This window comes from Columba livia, unplaced genomic scaffold (assembly GCF_036013475.1).
Source record: "Columba livia isolate bColLiv1 breed racing homer unplaced genomic scaffold, bColLiv1.pat.W.v2 Scaffold_107, whole genome shotgun sequence".
NCBI lineage: Eukaryota > Metazoa > Chordata > Aves > Columbiformes > Columbidae > Columba > Columba livia.
In genome coordinates, this window is record NW_027043012.1 from 1,015,136 (window position 1) to 1,026,221 (window position 11,086).

Sequence of the window (11,086 nt, forward strand, 5' to 3'; positions counted from 1 at the left end):
ACAATGCCCGCTACCGTGGCGAGGATGCGGTGGCTCTGCAGGTGACAGGGACACTGCAGGACTTGGTGTCAGCTCAGCAATTTCTCACTTCCCCTAAGAAGCGGAATTCTGCCAATTGCTGCCTTTGCTCTTGAAAGGATGTCATCAGGTGGGTGTTTTGGTGTCATACACTGAAAACAGAGCAGAAACTGTGAAATATTCCCATGATATGCATGGTCCCTGCCCCAAAGCACCATGACTCAGCCTAAGGAGATCTGCAGCTTATTTTTTTGTACTGCCAGCAGATTGTGGAAGTACAGTATAAAAACCATCCTTATGGAGAGATCTTGGTATTTTAGGCTTAGTCTAAGTGTCTCAAGTAGCTGGGGTTTTTGCTTGGGCCTAATCCATACGGTCTTATGGCTTTCCTCCTAGTCTGAAGCCGAATGTGCTAGAAACTATAAAGCAAAAACATGTCCTGCAGCCTAGCCTTGCCTTGCCTGTCCTTGCCTGTCCTAGCCTTGCCTTATGTCCTTCTCATCCTGTTCTCTGTCCCATCCTCTCTCACTAAGCCCTCGTCTGGCTGCATGTCTCTTCTTTCCTTTTCTCTCACTCTCCTGCTTCCTGCCTCTTTTCTTGCAATTCCTCCATCTCACTCCTGCAGCCCAACACTACTTTTTATTCTTCCTTCCCTTTCTCCTGCTCCCTTCGCTTTCTCCCTCTGTCCCATATCTTTCTTCCCGACTTGTCTCTTGCAGACTTTGGGCCAAACTGGCCCCAAGTCTGGGCATGGTTTGACAAGTTTTCAGGGGCCTTGCTGGTGGCAGCAGGAACACCAGGCAGTGACAGGCCCGGGGCTGACAGGCTCCCCATCCTCTAGGGGGCACCTGGCTGCCACACCCAGCTGACATAGAACCTTTGTCACAATGCCCGCTACCGTGGCGAGGATGCGGTGGCTCTGCAAGTGACAGGGACACTGCAGGACTTGGTGTCAGCTCAGCAATTTCTCACTTCCCCTAAGAAGCGGAATTCTGCAAATTGCTGCCTTTGCTCTTGAAAGGATGTCATCAGGTGGGTGTTTTGGTGTCATACACTGAAAACAGAGCAGAAACTGTGAAATATTCCCATGATATGCATGGTCCCTGCCCCAAAGCACCATGACTCAGCCTAAGGAGATCTGCAGCTTATTTTTTTGTACTGCCAGCAGATTGTGGAAGTACAGTATAAAAACCATCCTTATGGAGAGATCTTGGTATTTTAGGCTTAGTCTAAGTGTCTCAAGTAGCTGGGGTTTTTGCTTGGGCCTAATCCATACGGTCTTATGGCTTTCCTCCTAGTCTGAAGCCGAATGTGCTAGAAACTATAAAGCAAAAACATGTCCTGCAGCCTAGCCTTGCCTTGCCTGTCCTTGCCTGTCCTAGCCTTGCCTTATGTCCTTCTCATCCTGTTCTCTGTCCCATCCTCTCTCACTAAGCCCTCGTCTGGCTGCATGTGTCTTCTTTCCTTTTCTCTCACTCTCCTGCTTCCTGCCTCTTTTCTTGCAATTCCTCCATCTCACTCCTGCAGCCCAACACTACTTTTTATTCTTCCTTCCCTTTCTCCTGCTCCCTTCGCTTTCTCCCTCTGTCCCATATCTTTCTTCCCGACTTGTCTCTTGCAGACTTTGGGCCAAACTGGCCCCAAGTCTGGGCATGGTTTGACAAGTTTTCAGAGGCCTGGCTGGTGGCAGCAGGGACACCAGGCAGTGACAGGCCCGGGGCTGACAGGCTCCCCATCCCCTAGGGGGCGCCTGGCTGCCACACCCAGCTGACATAGAACCTTTGTCACAATGCCCGCTACCGTGGCGAGGATGCGGTGGCTCTGCAGGTGACAGGGACACTGCAGGACTTGGTGTCAGCTCAGCAATTTCTCACTTCCCCTAAGAAGCGGAATTCTGCCAATTGCTGCCTTTGCTCTTGAAAGGATGTCATCAGGTGGGTGTTTTGGTGTCATACACTGAAAACAGAGCAGAAACTGTGAAATATTCCCATGATATGCATGGTCCCTGCCCCAAAGCACCATGACTCAGCCTAAGGAGATCTGCAGCTTATTTTTTTGTACTGCCAGCAGATTGTGGAAGTACAGTATAAAAACCATCCTTATGGAGAGATCTTGGTATTTTAGGCTTAGTCTAAGTGTCTCAAGTAGCTGGGGTTTTTGCTTGGGCCTAATCCATACGGTCTTATGGCTTTCCTCCTAGTCTGAAGCCGAATGTGCTAGAAACTATAAAGCAAAAACATGTCCTGCAGCCTAGCCTTGCCTTGCCTGTCCTTGCCTGTCCTAGCCTTGCCTTATGTCCTTCTCATCCTGTTCTCTGTCCCATCCTCTCTCACTAAGCCCTCGTCTGGCTGCATGTCTCTTCTTTCCTTTTCTCTCACTCTCCTGCTTCCTGCCTCTTTTCTTGCAATTCCTCCATCTCACTCCTGCAGCCCAACACTACTTTTTATTCTTCCTTCCCTTTCTCCTGCTCCCTTCGCTTTCTCCCTCTGTCCCATATCTTTCTTCCCGACTTGTCTCTTGCAGACTTTGGGCCAAACTGGCCCCAAGTCTGGGCATGGTTTGACAAGTTTTCAGGGGCCTTGCTGGTGGCAGCAGGAACACCAGGCAGTGACAGGCCCGGGGCTGACAGGCTCCCCATCCCCTAGGGGGCACCTGGCTGCCACACCCAGCTGACATAGAACCTTTGTCACAATGCCCGCTACCGTGGCGAGGATGCGGTGGCTCTGCAAGTGACAGGGACACTGCAGGACTTGGTGTCAGCTCAGCAATTTCTCACTTCCCCTAAGAAGCGGAATTCTGCAAATTGCTGCCTTTGCTCTTGAAAGGATGTCATCAGGTGGGTGTTTTGGTGTCATACACTGAAAACAGAGCAGAAACTGTGAAATATTCCCATGATATGCATGGTCCCTGCCCCAAAGCACCATGACTCAGCCTAAGGAGATCTGCAGCTTATTTTTTTGTACTGCCAGCAGATTGTGGAAGTACAGTATAAAAACCATCCTTATGGAGAGATCTTGGTATTTTAGGCTTAGTCTAAGTGTCTCAAGTAGCTGGGGTTTTTGCTTGGGCCTAATCCATACGGTCTTATGGCTTTCCTCCTAGTCTGAAGATGAATGTGCTAGAAACTATAAAGCAAAAAAATGTCCTGCAGCCTAGCCTTGCCTTGCCTGTCCTTGCCTGTCCTAGCCTTGCCTTATGTCTTTCTCATCCTGTTCTCTGTCCCATCCTCTCTCACTAATCCCTCGTCTGGCTGCATGTGTCTTCTTTCCTTTTCTCTCACTCTCCTGCTTCCTGCCTCTTTTCTTGCAATTCCTCCATCTCACTCCTGCAGCCCAACACTACTTTTTATTCTTCCTTCCCTTTCTCCTGCTCCCTTCGCTTTCTCCCTCTGTCCCATATCTTTCTTCCCGACTTGTCTCTTGCAGACTTTGGGCCAAACTGGCCCCAAGTCTGGGCATGGTTTGACAAGTTTTCAGATGCCTGGCTGGTGACAGCAGGGACACCAGGCAGTGACAGGCCCGGGGCTGACAGGCTCCCCATCCCCTAGGGGGCGCCTGGCTGCCACACCCAGCTGACATAGAACCTTTGTCACAATGCCCGCTACCGTGGCGAGGATGCGGTGGCTCTGCAGGTGACAGGGACACTGCAGGACTTGGTGTCAGCTCAGCAATTTCTCACTTCCCCTAAGAAGCGGAATTCTGCAAATTGCTGCCTTTGCTCTTGAAAGGATGTCATCAGGTGGGTGTTTTGGTGTCATACACTGAAAACAGAGCAGGAACTGTGAAATATTCCCATGATATGCATGGTCCCTGCCCCAAAGCACCATGACTCAGCCTAAGGAGATCTGCAGCTTATTTTTTTGTACTGCCAGCAGATTGTGGAAGTACTGTATAAAAACCATCCTTATGGAGAGATCTTGGTATTTTAGGCTTAGTCTAAGTGTCTCAAGTAGCTGGGGTTTTTGCTTGGGCCTAATCCATACGGTGTTATGGCTTTCCTCCTCGTCTGAAGACGAATGTGCTAGAAACTATAAAGCAAAAACATGTCCTGCAGCCTAGCCTTGCCTTGCCTGTCCTTGCCGGTCCTAGCCTTGCCTTATGTCCTTCTCATCCTGTTCTCTGTCCCATCCTCTCTCACTGGCTGCATGTGTCTTCTTTCCTTTTCTCTCACTCTCCCGCTTCCTGCCTCTTTTCTTGCAATTCCTCCATCTCACTCCTGCAGCCCAACACTACTTTTTATTCTTCCTTCCCTTTCTCCTGCTCCCTTCGCTTTCTCCCTCTGTCCCATATCTTTCTTCCCGACTTGTCTCTTGCAGACTTTGGGCCAAACTGGCCCCAAGTCTGGGCATGGTTTGACAAGTTTTCAGAGGCCTGGCTGGTGGCAGCAGGGACACCAGGCAGTGACAGGCCCGGGGCTGACAGGCTCCCCATCCCCTAGGGGACGCCTGGCTGCCACACCCAGCTGACATAGAACCTTTGTCACAATGCCCGCTACCGTGGCGAGGATGCGGTGGCTCTGCAGGTGACAGGGACACTGCAGGACTTGGTGTCAGCTCAGCAATTTCGCACTTCCCCTAAGAAGCGGAATTCTGCAAATTGCTGCCTTTGCTCTTGAAAGGATGTCATCAGGTGGGTGTTTTGGTGTCATACACTGAAAACAGAGCAGAAACTGTGAAATATTCCCATGATATGCATGGTCCCTGCCCCAAAGCACCATGACTCAGCCTAAGGAGATCTGCAGTTTATTTTTTTGTACTGCCAGCAGATTGTGGAAGTACAGTATAAAAACCATCCTTATGGAGAGATCTTGGTATTTTAGGCTTAGTCTAAGTGTCTCAAGTAGCTGGGGTTTTTGCTTGGGCCTAATCCATACGGTCTTATGGCTTTCCTCCTAGTCTGAAGATGAATGTGCTAGAAACTATAAAGCAAAAACATGTCCTGCAGCCTAGCCTTGCCTTGCCTGTCCTTGCCTGTCCTAGCCTTGCCTTATGTCTTTCTCATCCTGTTCTCTGTCCCATCCTCTCTCACTAATCCCTTGTCTGGCTGCATGTGTCTTCTTTCCTTTTCTCTCACTCTCCTGCTTCCTGCCTCTTTTCTTGCAATTCCTCCATCTCACTCCTGCAGCCCAACACTACTTTTTATTCTTCCTTCCCTTTCTCCTGCTCCCTTCGCTTTCTCCCTCTGTCCCATATCTTTCTTCCCGACTTGTCTCTTGCAGACTTTGGGCCAAACTGGCCCCAAGTCTGGGCATGGTTTGACAAGTTTTCAGAGACCTGGCTGGTGGCAGCAGGGACACCAGGCAGTGACAGGCCTGGGGCTGACAGGCTCCCCATCCCCTAGGGGGCGCCTGGCTGCCACACCCAGCTGACATAGAACCTTTGTCACAATGCCCGCTACCGTGGCGAGGATGCGGTGGCTCTGCAGGTGACAGGGACACTGCAGGACTTGGTGTCAGCTCAGCAATTTCTCACTTCCCCTAAGAAGCGGAATTCTGCAAATTGCTGCCTTTGCTCTTGAAAGGATGTCATCAGGTGGGTGTTTTGGTGTCATACACTGAAAACAGAGCAGAAACTGTGAAATATTCCCATGATATGCATGGTCCCTGCCCCAAAGCACCATGACTCAGCCTAAGGAGATCTGCAGCTTATTTTTTTGTACTGCCAGCAGATTGTGGAAGTACTGTATAAAAACCATCCTTATGGAGAGATCTTGGTATTTTAGGCTTAGTCTAAGTGTCTCAAGTAGCTGGGGTTTTTGCTTGGGCCTAATCCATATGGTCTTATGGCTTTCCTTCTCGTCTGAAGACGAATGTGCTAGAAACTATAAAGCAAAAACATGTCCTGCAGCCTAGCCTTGCCTTGCCTGTCCTTGCCTGTCCTAGCCTTGCCTTATGTCCTTCTCATCCTGTTCTCTGTCCCATCCTCTCTCACTAAGCCCTCGTCTGGCTGCATGTGTCTTCTTTCCTTTTCTCTCACTCTCCTGCTTCCTGCCTCTTTTCTTGCAATTCCTCCATCTCACTCCTGCAGCCCAACACTACTTTTTATTCTTCCTTCCCTTTCTCCTGCTCCCTTCGCTTTCTCCCTCTGTCCCATATCTTTCTTCCCGACTTGTCTCTTGCAGACTTTGGGCCAAACTGGCCCCAAGTCTGGGCATGGTTTGACAAGTTTTCAGAGGCCTGGCTGGTGACAGCAGGGACACCAGGCAGTGACAGGCCCGGGGCTGACAGGCTCCCCATCCCCTAGGGGGCGCCTGGCTGCCACACCCAGCTGACATAGAACCTTTGTCACAATGCCCGCTACCGTGGCGAGGATGCGGTGGCTCTGCAGGTGACAGGGACACTGCAGGACTTGGTGTCAGCTCAGCAATTTCTCACTTCCCCTAAGAAGCGGAATTCTGCAAATTGCTGCCTTTGCTCTTGAAAGGATGTCATCAGGTGGGTGTTTTGGTGTCATACACTGAAAACAGAGCAGAAACTGTGAAATATTCCCATGATATGCATGGTCCCTGCCCCAAAGCACCATGACTCAGCCTAAGGAGATCTGCAGCTTATTTTTTTGTACTGCCAGCAGATTGTGGAAGTACAGTATAAAAACCATCCTTATGGAGAGATCTTGGTATTTTAGGCTTAGTCTAAGTGTCTCAAGTAGCTGGGGTTTTTGCTTGGGCCTAATCCATACGGTCTTATGGCTTTCCTCCTAGTCTGAAGCCGAATGTGCTAGAAACTATAAAGCAAAAACATGTCCTGCAGCCTAGCCTTGCCTTGCCTGTCCTTGCCTGTCCTAGCCTTGCCTTATGTCCTTCTCATCCTGTTCTCTGTCCCATCCTCTCTCACTAAGCCCTCGTCTGGCTGCATGTGTCTTCTTTCCTTTTCTCTCACTCTCCTGCTTCCTGCCTCTTTTCTTGCAATTCCTCCATCTCACTCCTGCAGCCCAACACTACTTTTTATTCTTCCTTCCCTTTCTCCTGCTCCCTTCGCTTTCTCCCTCTGTCCCATATCTTTCTTCCCGACTTGTCTCTTGCAGACTTTGGGCCAAACTGGCCCCAAGTCTGGGCATGGTTTGACAAGTTTTCAGATGCCTGGCTGGTGACAGCAGGGACACCAGGCAGTGACAGGCCCGGGGCTGACAGGCTCCCCATCCCCTAGGGGGCGCCTGGCTGCCACACCCAGCTGACATAGAACCTTTGTCACAATGCCCGCTACCGTGGCGAGGATGCGGTGGCTCTGCAGGTGACAGGGACACTGCAGGACTTGGTGTCAGCTCAGCAATTTCTCACTTCCCCTAAGAAGCGGAATTCTGCAAATTGCTGCCTTTGCTCTTGAAAGGATGTCATCAGGTGGGTGTTTTGGTGTCATACACTGAAAACAGAGCAGAAACTGTGAAATATTCCCATGATATGCATGGTCCCTGCCCCAAAGCACCATGACTCAGCCTAAGGAGATCTGCAGCTTATTTTTTTGTACTGCCAGCAGATTGTGGAAGTACTGTATAAAAACCATCCTTATGGAGAGATCTTGGTATTTTAGGCTTAGTCTAAGTGTCTCAAGTAGCTGGGGTTTTTGCTTGGGCCTAATCCATACGGTCTTATGGCTTTCCTCCTAGTCTGAAGCCGAATGTGCTAGAAACTATAAAGCAAAAACATGTCCTGCAGCCTAGCCTTGCCTTGCCTGTCCTTGCCTGTCCTAGCCTTGCCTTATGTCCTTCTCATCCTGTTCTCTGTCCCATCCTCTCTCACTAAGCCCTCGTCTGGCTGCATGTGTCTTCTTTCCTTTTCTCTCACTCTCCTGCTTCCTGCCTCTTTTCTTGCAATTCCTCCATCTCACTCCTGCAGCCCAACACTACTTTTTATTCTTCCTTCCCTTTCTCCTGCTCCCTTCGCTTTCTCCCTCTGTCCCATATCTTTCTTCCCGACTTGTCTCTTGCAGACTTTGGGCCAAACTGGCCCCAAGTCTGGGCATGGTTTGACAAGTTTTCAGATGCCTGGCTGGTGACAGCAGGGACACCAGGCAGTGACAGGCCTGGGGCTGACAGGCTCCCCATCCCCTAGGGGGCGCCTGGCTGCCACACCCAGCTGACATAGAACCTTTGTCACAATGCCCGCTACCGTGGCGAGGATGCGGTGGCTCTGCAGGTGACAGGGACACTGCAGGACTTGGTGTCAGCTCAGCAATTTCTCACTTCCCCTAAGAAGCGGAATTCTGCAAATTGCTGCCTTTGCTCTTGAAAGGATGTCATCAGGTGGGTGTTTTGGTGTCATACACTGAAAACAGAGCAGAAACTGTGAAATATTCCCATGATATGCATGGTCCCTGCCCCAAAGCACCATGACTCAGCCTAAGGAGATCTGCAGCTTATTTTTTTGTACTGCCAGCAGATTGTGGAAGTACTGTATAAAAACCATCCTTATGGAGAGATCTTGGTATTTTAGGCTTAGTCTAAGTGTCTCAAGTAGCTGGGGTTTTTGCTTGGGCCTAATCCATACGGTCTTATGGCTTTCCTCCTCGTCTGAAGACGAATGTGCTAGAAACTATAAAGCAAAAACATGTCCTGCAGCCTAGCCTTGCCTTGCCTGTCCTTGCCTGTCCTAGCCTTGCCTTATGTCCTTCTCATCCTGTTCTCTGTCCCATCCTCTCTCACTAAGCCCTCGTCTGGCTGCATGTCTCTTCTTTCCTTTTCTCTCACTCTCCTGCTCCCTGCCTCTTTTCTTGCAATTCCTCCATCTCACTCCTGCAGCCCAACACTACTTTTTATTCTTCCTTCCCTTTCTCCTGCTCCCTTCGCTTTCTCCCTCTGTCCCATATCTTTCTTCCCGACTTGTCTCTTGCAGACTTTGGGCCAAACTGGCCCCAAGTCTGGGCATGGTTTGACAAGTTTTCAGATGCCTGGCTGGTGACAGCAGGGACACCAGGCAGTGACAGGCCCGGGGCTGACAGGCTCCCCATCCCCTAGGGGGCGCCTGGCTGCCACACCCAGCTGACATAGAACCTTTGTCACAATGCCCGCTACCGTGGCGAGGATGCGGTGGCTCTGCAGGTGACAGGGACACTGCAGGACTTGGTGTCAGCTCAGCAATTTCTCACTTCCCCTAAGAAGCGGAATTCTGCAAATTGCTGCCTTTGCTCTTGAAAGGATGTCATCAGGTGGGTGTTTTGGTGTCATACACTGAAAACAGAGCAGAAACTGTGAAATATTCCCATGATATGCATGGTCCCTGCCCCAAAGCACCATGACTCAGCCTAAGGAGATCTGCAGCTTATTTTTTTGTACTGCCAGCAGATTGTGGAAGTACTGTATAAAAACCATCCTTATGGAGAGATCTTGGTATTTTAGGCTTAGTCTAAGTGTCTCAAGTAGCTGGGGTTTTTGCTTGGGCCTAATCCATACGGTCTTATGGCTTTCCTCCTAGTCTGAAGCCGAATGTGCTAGAAACTATAAAGCAAAAACATGTCCTGCAGCCTAGCCTTGCCTTGCCTGTCCTTGCCTGTCCTAGCCTTGCCTTATGTCCTTCTCATCCTGTTCTCTGTCCCATCCTCTCTCACTAAGCCCTCGTCTGGCTGCATGTGTCTTCTTTCCTTTTCTCTCACTCTCCTGCTTCCTGCCTCTTTTCTTGCAATTCCTCCATCTCACTCCTGCAGCCCAACACTACTTTTTATTCTTCCTTCCCTTTCTCCTGCTCCCTTCGCTTTCTCCCTCTGTCCCATATCTTTCTTCCCGACTTGTCTCTTGCAGACTTTGGGCCAAACTGGCCCCAAGTCTGGGCATGGTTTGACAAGTTTTCAGATGCCTGGCTGGTGACAGCAGGGACACCAGGCAGTGACAGGCCTGGGGCTGACAGGCTCCCCATCCCCTAGGGGGCGCCTGGCTGCCACACCCAGCTGACATAGAACCTTTGTCACAATGCCCGCTACCGTGGCGAGGATGCGGTGGCTCTGCAGGTGACAGGGACACTGCAGGACTTGGTGTCAGCTCAGCAATTTCTAACTTCCCCTAAGAAGCGGAATTCTGCAAATTGCTGCCTTTGCTCTTGAAAGGATGTCATCAGGTGGGTGTTTTGGTGTCATACACTGAAAACAGAGCAGAAACTGTGAAATATTCCCATGATATGCATGGTCCCTGCCCCAAAGCACCATGACTCAGCCTAAGGAGATCTGCAGCTTATTTTTTTGTACTGCCAGCAGATTGTGGAAGTACAGTATAAAAACCATCCTTATGGAGAGATCTTGGTATTTTAGGCTTAGTCTAAGTGTCTCAAGTAGCTGGGGTTTTTGCTTGGGCCTAATCCATACGGTCTTATGGCTTTCCTCCTCGTCTGAAGACGAATGTGCTAGAAACTATAAAGCAAAAACATGTCCTGCAGCCTAGCCTTGCCTTGCCTGTCCTTGCCGGTCCTAGCCTTGCCTTATGTCCTTCTCATCCTGTTCTCTGTCCCATCCTCTCTCACTGGCTGCATGTGTCTTCTTTCCTTTTCTCTCACTCTCCCGCTTCCTGCCTCTTTTCTTGCAATTCCTCCATCTCACTCCTGCAGCCCAACACTACTTTTTATTCTTCCTTCCCTTTCTCCTGCTCCCTTCGCTTTCTCCCTCTGTCCCATATCTTTCTTCCCGACTTGTCTCTTGCAGACTTTGGGCCAAACTGGCCCCAAGTCTGGGCATGGTTTGACAAGTTTTCAGAGGCCTGGCTGGTGGCAGCAGGGACACCAGGCAGTGACAGGCCCGGGGCTGACAGGCTCCCCATCCCCTAGGGGGCGCCTGGCAGCCACACCCAGCTGACATAGAACCTTTGTCACAATGCCCGCTACCGTGGCGAGGATGCGGTGGCTCTGCAGGTGACAGGGACACTGCAGGACTTGGTGTCAGCTCAGCAATTTCTCACTTCCCCTAAGAAGCGGAATTCTGCAAATTGCTGCCTTTGCTCTTGAAAGGATGTCATCAGGTGGGTGTTTTGGTGTCATACACTGAAAACAGAGCAGAAACTGTGAAATATTCCCATGATATGCATGGTCCCTGCCCCAAAGCACCATGACTCAGCCTAAGGAGATCTGCAGTTTATTTTTTTGTACTGCCAGCAGAT